General features: G+C 37.7%; 1 pseudogene; it reads right to left on the bottom strand.

The window, feature by feature from the left end:
* Window positions 1-4,706: 4,706 nt before the first annotated feature.
* Window positions 4,707-6,380, bottom strand: LOC103541088 (calponin-3 pseudogene; annotated as a pseudogene).
* Between the last annotated feature and the right edge of the window lie 8,826 nt (window positions 6,381-15,206).

Below are 15,206 nucleotides of genomic sequence, written 5' to 3'. Positions count from 1 at the left end.
AAAGCGAAGGGTTCAGAAAGGGAAGGTTAAGGACGTAGAAAATAAACCTCAAATCTTTACCTTTGTGATGAAATGTCAAGAAAGACTGATGATTGTGTGGATATAACTTTGCCATTCATATCTATCAGCGTGTTCAGCAATATTTTATATAATGTATAAGTTCTTTTTTGATAGTAGTTTATTAATAAAAAGCTTTGTTTCTGATGAATTCATTGAAATCTCTAAAAACATTCTGAAAATGCTAAAATAAATAGTTTAAATATTAAATGAGGGGGTGGCTCCATGGCCAAGTGGTTAAAGTTTCCTGTGCTCTGCTTTGGCGGCCCAGGTTCACAGGTTCGGATCCCAGGTGTGGACCTACTCCACTATCAGCCATGCTGTGGAGGCATCCCACATATAAAGTAGAGGAAGATTGGCACAGATGTTAGCTCAGGGTGAATCTTCCTCACAAAAAATAAAAATAAATAAATCAGACAAATCTATGTAAAATAACTTTATATAAACGTATGTGCTCTGTGACGATAATGCCATTATAGATATTGGCGAGTGGTGTTGGTTTTATTTCATTTTATACTGACAAATCTGGTTAAAATCCAGATTCTGAACTGAATTTCAGAATAAGTATCTTGAAGAAATCAATATATATGTAATCTTTAGAAAAAAATCTTCCCTACTTGTTTCTTAAAATATACACAGGCTCTGACTTTGGTTATACCCTGAAAAATTTTCTAGATCTATGGGCAGCTACTGCAAAGTGGTAGCTCTGGGTGTCTACTCTGTTTTGATGCCTCTCTAGTCTAATTGCTGTAAAATATTTAATAGAAACAAATTGGTTGACAAATGGAAAGTTTGAACTTTGTGCACTAAATTTTTACTTTGTATTATCAGCTCTTGAAAAATAGGTGCATACTGTAGAAGTGACATTCATTTACTACATCATAATGTATTTCAGGCTTTTTATCTTCAGCTACAGAATTCCTCCATTCTTTTAATTATGTTCACAGCCCTTAGTCACCCATCACGGCCTTTCTACCTTCCCTAGTTCACAGCTCTATTACATTTCTCCAGGAGATGCATTTCCATAGTTCTGCCTTGTTATAAGTTTTATTTTTTTCTTCCAGTTTTTTTTTGATTGCCATCCAAATTTTTTTGGCTTTATCAGAGATTTTCACTTTATTGTTTGTCACTTCATTTTTTTCCTAGCTTTTCATAATTTACTGCGGTTACACCGCCTAAGCTTTTAGTTCTCTTACCAATTTGTTTTTAAGGATTCCAACTTTTTCATTTTATTTTTAGCTCCTGATCCTTGGAAAAGTCTGTACCCTTTTGATTTTCGCTTGCTTCATCGACACATTCTTGTGTTTTGTTTTCATTTTAAAATACCAGAAAGTAAAATGTCTCAGCAGCTTGGTGAGAGGAATAGTTTATTTGTAATTCAAAAAATTTTACTCTTTGTGAGGTATTTGCTTAGAGGTTAAATCTCATGTATAAATTCCTGAAAAAAAATCTTAAATTTCTGGAGAGTTAATGGACATTCTTTTATCATTCTATGCACCACTGGTGTAATATTTTTATTTCCCTACTCGGGAGAAATAATTAAGAAACATTTGTTGTTATTAGTAGCATCTAAATGTTAATGTATTAAATAATTGAATATTTATTAGATATTCTTATTTCTATTATATCTAATTAGATCAATTAGATATTATTAAAACCCTATTAAGTAACTGGACATAGAAACGCATAAAAACAAAAAGTGTAATTTACCTCTATTCATATTACATGTCTTTTTTTCTCTCCTAAAAATAGACTAATCAGTTGTGTCCTGATATACTGACTATGGCAGGAGAATAGGGAGAGGAGAAAAGCCCTGATTTGTAGAGCTTGCCCATTTCTATGGTGTGAATATTTCACTGTGGCCAATTTCAAGCTACCAGCAGTTTAACAACCAGCTCACAAAATTTCAGAAAATTTAATCCGCTCTGATAAGTTGGTACAGGCCAGCACAAGCCAGCTGCAGCACAAAACTGCAACTGGTTATTAATCTTTACTGGGTCACAGATATCTTTGAACATGTATGTTGATATCTTTGACCCTTACAAAGAAAGCTTATATACAGATTTTGACAAAACTTTGCAGTTCCACCCATGGAATCCTCTTTTGATGTGTACTTGTAATTTAAAGGGTTCAGAATTTAGGATTCACAGATGCTCATTTATCATTTAATCTGAAGACTTTGGCTTTTATAATTTGGGAGCCAGATATTTCTCTGCAGCACCGGCAACTGCATTTCCTCAGAGAGAGTTAGGAACAGTCCAGGAAGGGGCCTTGGTCTCCAGACAGCATGCTCCTCTTCCTCCTGAGGCATGCCAGGTAAAGAGCTAATTGTGTTTCAATAACTATGTATGATTTTTGTACCTCGACTATTTATCTACTTTGGGACTCTTTCTCTACATTATTTCTATCAGATAAAGTGAATAAAGAACACCTTTTACAGGCATATCAAAAACACACATTTTTCTTTTCATATTTTGATCTTGTCAAATTATGTCAAAAAAACCGTAAGTTAAATTTAGTGAAGATCTGAAATTTTCTGCTCCGTTGTTATAAAAATAAATTCTAGAAGTTGTCTTTGTAAAGAATAGCAAAAAGAGAAGAAGACGGTTTTCACTTGCTGCTTCAATGGTTCTTGGCTTATAGTGTATCTAATTAAAACGCAAAACTCTCAATTTCAAGTTTTATATGCAGTAATGGCCTGATTAGAAAGTAAATTCTCTGGCCGGCCTGGTGGCACAGCAGTTAAGTTCTCACATTCTGCTTCAGCGGCCCAGGGTTCCCTGGTTTGGATCCTGGGTGTGAACATGGCACCGCTTGGCAAGCCATGCTGTGGCAGGCGTCCCACATATAAAGTAGAGGAAGATGGGCACAAATGTTAGCTCAGGGCCAGTCTTCCTCAGCAAAAAGAGGAGAGTTGGCAGCAGATGCTAGCTCAGGGCTAATCTTCCTCGAAAAAACAAAAGAAAATGAAAGTAAATTCTCCAACCCACAAAATCTGGAGTCAAGAAACTTGTAAAAAAAAAATCACTTTAATTTCATTGCTGATAAGTTTGCGAATTTAAATCTCAACTCACTGTGATGAATTTATTTACTTTGTGCTGACATGACAGGATCTTAGGGCTTTGTTTTCCAAGTCAGTTCTAAATCTGCCTTGTATCAAAGTCTCCTCATTATGCTTTGGATGTTATGGTAGATAAATGGTATCTTCACAAAGATACATTCATTCTGGTATTTAAAATGCCTACTTAAAATTCTGCATGAATAGTTTTATTGAAAAAATATGTAGACAAGCCATTAATTATACACAAAGACTTGGAACAAATTCTTATAAGAAGCATAGGACACTTTCCATTAAATGTATACATTTTATACAAAGTTACTGAGTCTTCCTGTGGTTAAACAATAAATCTTAGAAATTTGCTCTGCTCCCCAAAAGGTAATTTTTTTCTCTGTGACACACATAGAGCATACACTCAGATCTTAGCCTAGTTTAAATAACTAGACAGTATTTTCAGTGCACTTTTCTGTTCCTTAAAAATCTAGTTGCTGACAGTAAGTTGCTCAATTATCTTCCTCAATCTCTTTTTGTTTTGTTTTGTAATTATTATTCTATTTTGGTTCTCCTTTAGAATTGTGAAAATATCTTGAATCAGAAAATGCAGAGAATATGTAATTGAGTGAGAATGCATCCTGTCATAAAAGTGAACCTGGAAAAAAGTATTTGTTATAAATTATACCTAGAATTTTAAGTGCAATTTTATTCAAAGCACATGAAGCGTTTACCAGCTCACATATTTCACAACAGTATGGGATTTATTGTTGTTTTATTTGGAAGCAGATTCAGCAGATAAATGATCCCTTTATTTCTTACATTTTTAACTTTGATTTTCTGAAATTGTCAATTTATACTGATTAATGAAGAGTCTTTACATGTAAAATTCACAATCTTTTTTTTCCAGTTTAAAAGTACAAATAGTAACTACTCTTGCACTAACAGGGAGAGGAAACTCAAAAAGCACAATTAGTTGGCCAAAAAAGAAACCCATAAACGTGTCTTAAAATTCTTGATATCTTGAGGACCAAAATGGATTGAAAACAAACATCTAGGGAAAAAGACTAAAAAGCTAAAATATATGATAGGCAAATTCCTCTTTGTTCTCGAATATGTGACTAGCATGGCATTTCAATAAGTGTTAAATTTTCCTGCAGATGTACTAGATGATAAAATTCCAAAAAATATCCTTCTACGAATGTCATTCTTGTGATCAGTATGAGAGAACTGTCCTGTTTTATTTATTAGGGAACTCAAATTAAGAAATCACAGCTAAATCCTTACTAATAAGCATTAGAGCAGACTCTTGTATATAAAAATGAGCCATATTACTTGTTCAAATTTTTTGCTGTTGTTCAAAAAAAATATTTATTTATAAAAAATACAATGGGATAAGTTTATGCTGAGAAATGCAGCAATAAATACTGTTGAAGAAAACAGAGCAACTCTACATTGATACATTGGCACAAACAGGAAGAGCAGAGGCACCCCCAGACCTAAATGTCTGCAGGCCGACTGTACATGCCCCTTCAGAAACACCACTCAGAAAAGATCTGGTCAGCTTGGGTAAGAGAATGAGTACACATATAATCACAAATGCACACTGATCATGACTTTATTTAAAAATTAGCAAACAATACTGTAGAAACATTGATATGTAAATTTCTAAAATGCTGCATCTTAAATTTAATTGGCAAAGACCACATTTAGCTATAAGCATGAGTTTAGTCTTCCACGTAGAAACGAGATACTAAACTGTAACAAAAAAAAAAAGTTTCCTACTGTTTGAAAATACCAGTTTAAGTAGAAGATTGTAAAAATGCATAGATCTTTCATAAAAGAATTGACTGTACAACAGTACTCCCCTTTCACAGTATTCCTTTTTACTTCATATGAAAGTTATCGGTTATGCTGTAGGATTTAACTGTTACAGCACTAAAAGGCAACTATTTAGGGAAGAGGCAGAAAAGGAAAAAGGAATGTATGTAAGGCAATATTTCTTTTAGGTACAATAAGCATAATAGTGTTTTAGGAAGACAAGATAAAAATTACTCAAGGCTAGCTTGGTTCTCACTGAATAAAAACAATGGCTAAATACTGAGCTGCTCTGTGTGAATCTAATAATCAAGGCCTTGGTCGCCATATTGGTAATCTCTGGGGTAGGCATCTTGGTACTCGCCATGATATTCATCTGGGTATTCTGCCTGATAATCACTATCACTGATTTCCGACCCATTTGTTCCTGTTCCTTGGCTTCCATTGTGAATGACAGGTTCTGTTGGAGCAGCACAGTATTTGGGATCATATACTTGCGGCCCCAGCCCATACACACTCATTCCTTTCTGGGAAGCGACTTTGTTGGTACCCATCTGTAGAGAAATTGTCGAGTTGTCCACTGGCTGTAATGTTAGCTTCTGATCGTAGATGTCTCTCCTGGTACCCGGCGCTAACATCCCCGCCTGGCTGGCTCCTTTGTTGGTGCCCATCTGCAGACTAATCGTGGTCTGGTCAAAAGGTTTGTCAGTTTGCATTTTGGGATCATAAAGATGCCTCCTAGTCCCATAGGCTGTCATACCTGCTTGGCTGGCGCATTTGTTGGTTCCCATCTGCAAACCAATTACACTCTGGCCAGCCTTTAATTTTCCTTCATCAAAACGTCTTGTTTGTTTTTCTGCATACTTAACTCCAACGTCAATGGTTGTATGGAATCCTTTTGTTTTAGCCAGACCTGCTAGAGCCACCAGCGTAGTCTGAACCTGGGTCGTTTCCATTCTCAAAAAGATCATTTGCTTCAAATATGTCATGTGGCTTCATACCATAAGCCTGAATAGCTTTAATAAAGTTGCCAATATTCTCCAACTGAGGCCAATTTAAGGAGGACACGTTGACCTTCTTCACTGAGCCTGGCTGTAGCTTGTTAATGAGTTCGCAGAGGATTATGCCATCTTTTAAGCCCAGCTGAAAGTTGGTGCCAATGCTCATGCCTGTCACCTCTTCTATCCAATTGCAAAGATCTTCTTCTGCCTGGTGATCATACTTGGAAGCAATCTTGTTCTTGACCTCGGCCGAGAGCCCGTAGGAAGGGCCCTTGTTGAAGTGGGTCATGGTGGTTCGGGCGGCGGGAAGCGGCTGAGCTCGGGCCGGGGGGTTCCTCGCACTCGCCTTCCCCTCTCCTGGCCCCGAGGAGAGGCCGCAACGCGAGATGCTCGGAGCTCGCTCTCCTGGGCGGCGCAGGAGATGCCCGGGCGCGGCGGCGGGGCGCGGGCGGTGCCTCGGCGACTCGGTCCGACTCTACTTGTTCAAATTTTAATTAGGAAATTCTCTTACTCCCTCTTCCATGAAAAATGCATGGGCGCTCTGCAATCCAGGCAAGTAAATCTTCTTATTTACTATGACTTCAGATACCCAAGACCTGGAATACACTATTCCCAAGCTGAGATTCCCAAAGAAGTTTTTCAGGACGAAAGAATCAATATAACATTAACAGCTCAGTGGCTGGTACTTTGCATCTTTCCTTTTAGCCATTTCACTTTGCCACTGAAAAATGAAAGTTATAGAGATATATTAATCACTCACCATAAGTCAGGTATCGTGGTATGTATATTGGGGGAGTAAGGATAGAAAAATGAGTAATTCACAATCACTGAACTCGGTTTGCTTGAAATTGATCCTATGTGCCATGTTGCTAAATTCCGGGTAATGTGTGGGACAATCCCAAGTGACTTGAATGTTGTCCTTCCCAAGATGCCTAGTGTCCACCTGGAAATTTTGCCTAACTTGATTCCTGGCTCCGTATGTTCACAAACTTGAATTTCTGTTTTTTTTTTTTTTTTTTTTTTAAAGTGTATAAATGAATATTGACCACTCATTATTTAGATTCTCTCATTTTTAAGCTTCTGTGATGCCATTTTGCTTGACTTTTTATGCCTCTAGAGTCACACACCATCCTTCTTTCTAGCCTTCTCTTCTGTCATCTATTTTAAATTCTAAGGGCCCCCCTCCAGGAGTTGGTACTCCATTCTCTACTCTTATAATATATACTTCCTGTAAGTGATTTTATTTACAATTTTGGTTCATGTAATTTTATGGTTCTTGAATCTGTACCTGTATTTTCAACATCTCTTCTCAGCTGGAGAACCATGTGTGACTCCCTTCTGGATCTCTCCAGTGGGAAGTCCCAAAGTATCTCAAACTCAATATGCCCATTACTGAACTCCTCACCTCCACCTCTTGTCCCACTCCCATACTCTCTGCTCTAACCTGTTCGTCTTCCTGCTTTCCATATGCTGGTTATTGAGATCACACACCTGGTCATCGAAGCCAGACGTTCCAGCTTCATCATCACCCCCTATCTATTCATCTCACTGCCTGCCCCAATTGCATTCAATAAGTTGCCAAACACTCTTGAGTTATCGCTGAAATCTTTCACCCCTGTCTATCTTCATTTCTCTTGCCATTGGTATATCCCTTGTCGCCTCTCACCTGGACTGTCTTATATACTCTTGTAACTGGGCTTCTTCCCTTTTCTAATTTTATTCCTTTACACTGTATCTTTTTTTACACTGCTATGTCTCTCAAATCTTCAGAATAAAACTAAGGCTCTTCTTCGGAAATGCAGGCTCTTCAGGATTTAGAGATAGCTGCTATCAGCCTTGGCTCTGCATCTAAAACACCTGGGAAACTTTTTAAAAACACATGCTCCCAGGCCATTCTGCCTGAAATTCTGATTTAATTGGTCTCCAGGAAGGATCTATACAAACGTATTTCTAAAACACCCAAGGGATCCAAATATGGAGAAAGAGCTGAGCACCTCTGAGGCAGTCTATTCTTACCTGCCCTCCTTGACTTAGGGACCTGGATTCTCTTCTCCACTTGCTCAGGCCCCTGTGACTTTGCACACTTGATTCTTGGCCAACATACCCTTTCTTCTCAGTTATCCTTCCCACTTCTCGTCCCCCTTCCTCAGTAATCTGCTTAACCTGTATGCAAAACATCTGAAAAGTCAATGACACTAACACACCTTCCAATGAAGCTACAGGATGCCCTTGACATCTGTCATTTTTACTGTTGAAGCATGCACATGTTTTTGTAATTGTTATATTTGTTCTGCCTCCTTTGATAGGCTGTGAGCTCCTTTAAGAAGGGAATGTGTATTATTTTGCTCTGAAGTTCTCTATCCCATTGCCTGGGACAGAGCAGGTACTCATTAAAAGATTTTCAAATTGACTTTAAGGTATTATTATACAAGATAGGAATCTGTATGTGATGTTATTTCAAATCAGATGATGTCAAAATAACTCAAAAGTCTAATCCACCTCTTAGCACTTTCGTATCCTCCCCATCAACTGCCATACTCTTAAGTGCTCTATCTGCTTTCAGATGCTCGTCCCTCTGTATGCTTTTCTTGAGACCATAGCAGAGTGATCTTTTAAAATGGAGCATTCCAGAGATTTCCGATCAGATGGTAAGGCTCAACTTTGCCTACTTCCCAAGAGGGTTCCCTTTGTTCACGGAGCTGCAGCCACACTAGCCTCTTTGAGTCTTCTCATACTCCCTGTGCTGATTGCACCCCATCAGCCCCTCTTCCCCATGCATTACTCTTTTCTCCCTTCTCTGCCCTGCTGGAGGCACTTTATGGTCTAATTACCTGAGGTCCGTTACCCTCTGGCTTTCTGGAGTTCAACAAATAGCAGGACAGGGCAGGAGATTGGAGAACTGGACGAGAGAGAGCCTGGGGTATTTGTCCCTTAGTCTTCCCCCCTAATGTCATCCCGGCACGGCTGCATTTGTTTATAGCTAAGCTCCTGGAGGACACTCCTCTTCTAAGCCACTAACTCTCTCACTAGGTTCCAGTGACTCTGTTTCTTCTTTTTGCCCCTTTAGATTTAGGAGTGTTAAATGTTTCTCATGGTTTCCAGTCCTTGAGTGTCCCTCACCAAGCCTTATTAGTCCCAAATAGCCCTTCCATTAAATTCCTTTAAGTTAGTCTTTTCTCATGTGCCGCCTGCTTCTTGCCAGCACGTTGATCTATACACATACCAAGTGTGCTTCCATCTAAAGGCCTTTGTACTTGATGTTCATGGTATCTGATATTAGGTGCTACTCCTAAATATTTGAATGGCTCATTCATTTACATTATTTACATCTCTGTTCAGATGTAATCTCCTCAGAGAAACCTTCCCTGGTCCCTTATTGAAAATAGCCCCTCAGCCCAGTCCCCTCCACTTTATCTCTACCCCTGCTCTATTTCCTCTATGGAATGTCTTACTATAGTAAATTATCTTATTGATATTGTTTGCTTACTTGCTCATTCATTCTTTCATTAATTGACTTCTACTCTAGAATGTTTGCTCTGTAAGAACAATGCTGGCCCTAAAATAGGTTGCTCAGTAAATTTTTTAAAATACTTTTTCATTAAATGAATAAAAGTTACTTTTATGACTAAATAAAAGTTCTCTCACAATTCTAAATATTTTTGCTGGTTAGATTAACAATTTCTTTCCTCATCTTATTTGCACTATGTTCATCAAATTACTTTACGCATTGGCAAGATTTATATGCTAATACTGTGATTTGAAGAAAACAACATTTATATAAATATCAGTTTTATATAGCTCTATTTTTGTAAAAATCTATTTGAATGTGTTTTATTATACTTCACAGGAATTTAAATGCTTTTAACTTCTGGAATGTGTCCTTGGGAGGAGGTCAGCATTCTTTAAGAGATTAGGAAAACAATTAGGCAGGCAGAAAAAAAAATGATTTATGTCATGTGCTTAGTATGCCTAACCATTCCCTTCTTTGAGAAATCTTTAACCTCTATTTCCTCGGTATTGCATCATTTTCCTTGTACTACCTCATCCTATGCTCTTATTTTTCTGACTGAACTCTGAGCCATCTTGTTTTCTTACCTCTGAGGATGCTCAATGTTGTCAACATTTTTCAAACTTCTGGTCTCAGCTTCCTCATAAATTCAACGTCACTCCCTCCTAGGCTCTTTCAACAATATCTTGTGAGCGACTAACTTTTCCAACTTCATCTTTAGACTGTCCCTCTTGTCACTTCCCAGGCTCTGTCTGTATTTGCTTTAACTCCCTTGAGCACATGAGTCCTAACATGGTGAGTACTGAGCAAGGAAGGTATGTCCATTTTACCACTTGTTAGTGGCACCACCACTGTTTTGACTTTTCTGCTTGGTTACCTGGATTTTGTTGCTTGTTTTTAATTTTTTTTCCCCTCTCTTGAGCCTCAACTTTTAGTCAATACTTTTTCTTTACAAATAGTGTCTATTCTAGTTGTCTTTCTTTGCTTTTTCCATCATCATTATTCACATCTAAGGCTCAGTCATCTGCTTCCTGAAGTACTGCAATAATGCTGAGGACAGCTAATACTTTATTGAGTAATTCCTGTGTGCCATGCAGTAACTGAGGTATTTTGCATATCATTTCAGACTAAAAAGAAAAAGCTTCATATTTTTCTGAGCATCTTAACCTGATGAAATTTATCAGCCATTATTTGACCGTTAGAAGATACTGACTAAAATTAGTCAATTATAATGTGAAACTATAAAAAAATAAGACCTGATGTTTGAAATCATGATTATTTTTATAGTATCATTTGAGATTTATCTCATAGTACAGATTTTTCTTGACTTACGATAAGATTACGTCTCAATAAACCCATCGTAAACTGAAAATATCATTTCAAAAATACATTTAATAAACTTAATCTACCAACCATCACAGGTTAGCCTAGCCTACCTTAAACATGCTTGGAACACTTACATTAGCCTACAGTTGGGCAAAGTCGTCTAACACAAAGCCTATTATATAATAAAGTGTGGAATATCTCATGCAGTTTATTGACTCCTGTACCAAAAGTAAGAACAGAATGGTTTATGGGCACAGAATAGTTGTAAGTGTATTGGTTGTTTGCTCTCATAATCCCATGGCTCACTGGGAGCTGCGGCGGCTCACTGCCGCTATCCAACATCACGAGAGAGTACCCTACCTCGTATCACCAGCCTGGGGAAAGATCAAAATTCAAAATCCAAAGTATGGATTCTACTGAACGTGATTGCTTTGGCACCATCATACAATTGAAAAAAATTAAGTCAAACCATCGTAAATTAAGGTCTGTATATCTAAGCTAGTATGTACGCTCCTCACACACACGGGTACTATACCTCTCAATAGTGTTCACTTCCATGTTCAAAATATTCAGTCAAGAAATGGTGGCTATTCCTTAATTTCTACTTTCAATCTTCCTTCTGGTTAGTTCTGTCCATCCACAGTTAGTATTTTACCATTTACCACTTTACCATTTAAAAGATATAGCATTCTTGACTTATTAACATGTCCACATCTCTGTGTGAGGTCTCATATTTCTGACCTCACATCATTATTTGGATGCCTATGGCGCTTTTTTACCCAGGACTTTCCCTTTTATTAAAAAAGCTTCTCCCAACCATGTTCTTTTACTATAACCACGCCAACTATGCATGTGTTTTCGCCTCACAATGTTCAAGTACCAAAATTAACCATAGGCTATAGAATAAATTCAGTAGGATTATACATAATTATTCAGATCATGAAAACCTATTAAGCAAAAAGTACACAAATTTGCAAAGTAGCCAATGTAACTACTGCTAATATTCTTTATGAAGTGGTTTTTATTTTTTGAGATTAATTGGCTTTTATGGAATTTTTAGATTTTTTTCTCTCTTAAATCTCAGTTTTCAATCAATCACTTTTAAATGAAATTAATTTAAGAGAGCTACAAAATTTATAACCTATCTTTGGCAGCCTTTAAATATGCAAGGGCCAATTTCTTATTTTTTATCCTTTGGATTAAACAACGACTATCCTAAAATTGTCTACATTTTTCTTTAATTTCAAAGCACTTACATTTTGAAGCACTATTCTTGATACTCTGCATTGTGTTAACGTCTTCCTTGAAATCAGAGCCACAGAAAACAATCATAATCAGCTTATGGACCGACAATATATTAATTTTTTAATCACTCTTTTATGATGCAATAATTTTATCAATCTTACTACAGCTTTGTCCTGTGTTTAGAGTTACCAGCAGAAATTTAGCTTATAGTGAACTAATTCATTCTGATCTTTACAAAATAAAATACTAAGTTTTTCATTCTATATTCACTTATTCATTAATCCATTAATCCATCTAACATTTGTTATTAAATAAATTCTAGTTAATAAGTACTATTACAGCTGCTTAGGATACTGAGGAAAATATAAACATCTTATACTTCCTTTATATAGGGAGACTGAGACAAATGAACCAAAACTTATACAGCATTGTGACATGTGTTTCAAGTTTGGCTATCTTAACCCTCTATATAGAACTTCATGCTTGCCTGCTAAATTTGATTTTGTATACTTATTCATATTACTTTTTAATCTTGAATTAAGTGACCCAACATATATTTGCAGTGCATATTTTCATCCATACCATTGACAAAAATAATAAATAAGCAAAGTCTAAAGGATAAGGGACACCCTGAGATGTTACTAGAAACCTCTCTCCAAGATGAAAAAGGAATAAGAACAAGGGTATTTAAAACACATATCCCTAATAAGACAGATGTATTAAGAGTTCACAAAACAATTAGGATATATAAAATGGGATATATTAAGGGATTTATTATGAGGAGTTACCTCACGTGATTATGAAGGCTGAGAAGTCCCACCATCTGTTGTCTGCAAGCTGGAGATCCAGAGAAGCGGGTGGTGTAATATAATTTTGGTCTGAGTTGGAAGGCTTGAGAACCAGGGAAGCTGATAGTGTAAACCTTGGTACAAGGGTAGGAGAAGAACAAGAGGAATGATGTCCCAGCTCTCTTAGATGGGCAAAGAGGGAATGAATATTCCCTTCCTCTGCTTTTTGTTCTATTCAGGCCTTCAATGGATTGGATGTTGCCCGCTCCCATTGGAAAGGACCGTCTACTGAGTGCACAGATTCAAACGTTAATCTCACGCAGAAACACTCACGGACACACAAAGATCATGTTTAATCTTGGCACCCTATGGCCCAGTCAAGTTGACAATAAAGTTAACAATCACAGCAGGTAGATCAGCATGATTTTGAAATCCTTTTTCTCTACACAGTTCATTTATACCGTTCGCTGTGCACACAAAATCAAAGTATTCCCTTCATAAACAATTTTCCTTTATTATGCCTATTGTGATAAAAATATGCCATATCTCTCCAAATCTGCCTGACGTTCAAGGCAATCTGGTATAATGACCAAGAGTGTCAGCTTTATTTTCGGGGTCTCCCAATTTGACTGTGGCCAAGCCAAGTTCTCAGGATGCAAAATGAGACTAACAAGAAGGCCAGGGTTCTCCCTGAGAAAGCATGCCTAATTAATGGGTACCCAAAAGCAATTCACAAGTCACGATTCAAAGACCTAATTCTCACAAATGTCTTTTGCTTGCCAATCTGAATTTGGAAAGGAAGGGACAACATGAAAATTTTACCTTCCTTTCTTCACCAGACACCACAGATAAAGATCTAGGGCGAGCTGACTTTAGTAAGAATTCTCACCCTTTCCCAGTTTCTGCCAGGTTTCCCAGGATCCCGTCTGCAGCAAGTGGGGTGTCCCAGTGGGTCTCTTCTTGGTCACCAGAGACTGTGGAGGAGGAAAAAGCATTTCCCTGCTACCCTTCATGGTGAGTGTTTGGCTGAGACCCCTTTTTCTCTAGGGCACTTCGTAAATGGATAAGCTTATCTAGGTTAAAAGTTCTCCACTGTGGTTGCCGTAATTCCAGATTATCTTTGATAAGGTTAACCTGCTTGTTCAACCTTAGAACAAAACTTATTCACCTAAGGCCTCACGCTGGACCCAGTCTGGTTTTTAAGTTGGAACCAGTGCAACACCCCGCCCCGCCGAGTCTAGTTTCTACATTGGATCCAGTCTGACTCCAGATCCAGTCTGGTTTCTAAATCAGACCTAGTCTGACTCTAGCTGGCCACCAGCTTAAGTGTCCAGAAAAAGAAATGCTTGAATAAAGTCTGAAAGCTCCTCATGCAAAAGCTGCAGAGCTAGGATCAGAGAGGGACTCACCCATCCTCTCAAGAGACAGCAAGAAAGCAGCAAGCTCATGGGACTCAACAGGTACCCTTATGGCTGGTTGCTTGTTGCTCTGGGGCCGTTGGGGGTCTCCTTCAGTTCCCTCTTCAAAAACCAGAACTGTTAAAAGATAAACTGGGGAACATTAAAAATTTTAACAGTTTACTTGAGCAAAAAATCGATTTGGATCAGGCAGCACTCAAGCAGACTCAAGCAGAGAGAAAGGAGCTCCAAGGAGCCATACAAAATGAAAGACTTTATAGGCAGAGGAGAGTGGGAACAAGGAAGTTATATTAGGCAAAAAAAGCGAGTTGGTTATTGCAAGGTTACTTTCATTTAAGAGAGGGCAGGGGTCTATCAGGCAGATTACCCAACTTGTACTGACCAGATGATCCCTCACTGGTGGTTTAAAATTCCATTTCTGGGAGAGCTGAAACTGTAAATAAGTCTCGATTTGATGATGAAGGGCTTAGTGGAAGTGACTCCATTTGGAGCCTGTTGTTTTTTTTTTTTTAACAATTATTATCTTTTTAATCTCTTCGATGAAAATAAAGGCTAGAAAGAAAAGACTAGAATGATGGTAAAGTTGGGTCCTATGAGATAAAGAGTCGTGATAATTCCTTTGGCAAATGAGGTCCAAAAGTAGAATCTGGGTTCTCAAAATCTACTTCCAGAGCAGAGAGAATGAAAGTTTAAAATGCCGTAAAACTATCCAGGAAGTCAAGTGAGTTTTCTTCTAAGTCCATAGCTTAAAAACAACCAAAGGAATGAACTCTTTTCTTTGTACAGGCATCTATCTTTGAAGTCAAGCCATTCTAGGTGCAAATTCCTTTAAGTTTTGAGGCGATCACAATGCTCTTTACTCAGTCTTTTCTTCAGGTTGACACAAGGTTATTTCAGTTCCTCTGATTAAAACCAGTGTCTGGAAATATAAAGCAATGCATTTTGTGGCTATTCAAAAACTAATTTTCAGCACTATGGAATAAGTAATTGCCTATG

The sequence above is a fragment of the Equus przewalskii genome, chromosome 27 (genome assembly GCF_037783145.1).
Source record: "Equus przewalskii isolate Varuska chromosome 27, EquPr2, whole genome shotgun sequence".
NCBI classification, from domain to species: Eukaryota; Metazoa; Chordata; class Mammalia; order Perissodactyla; family Equidae; genus Equus; species Equus przewalskii.
This window is presented reverse-complemented; position numbering and strand designations above follow the sequence as displayed.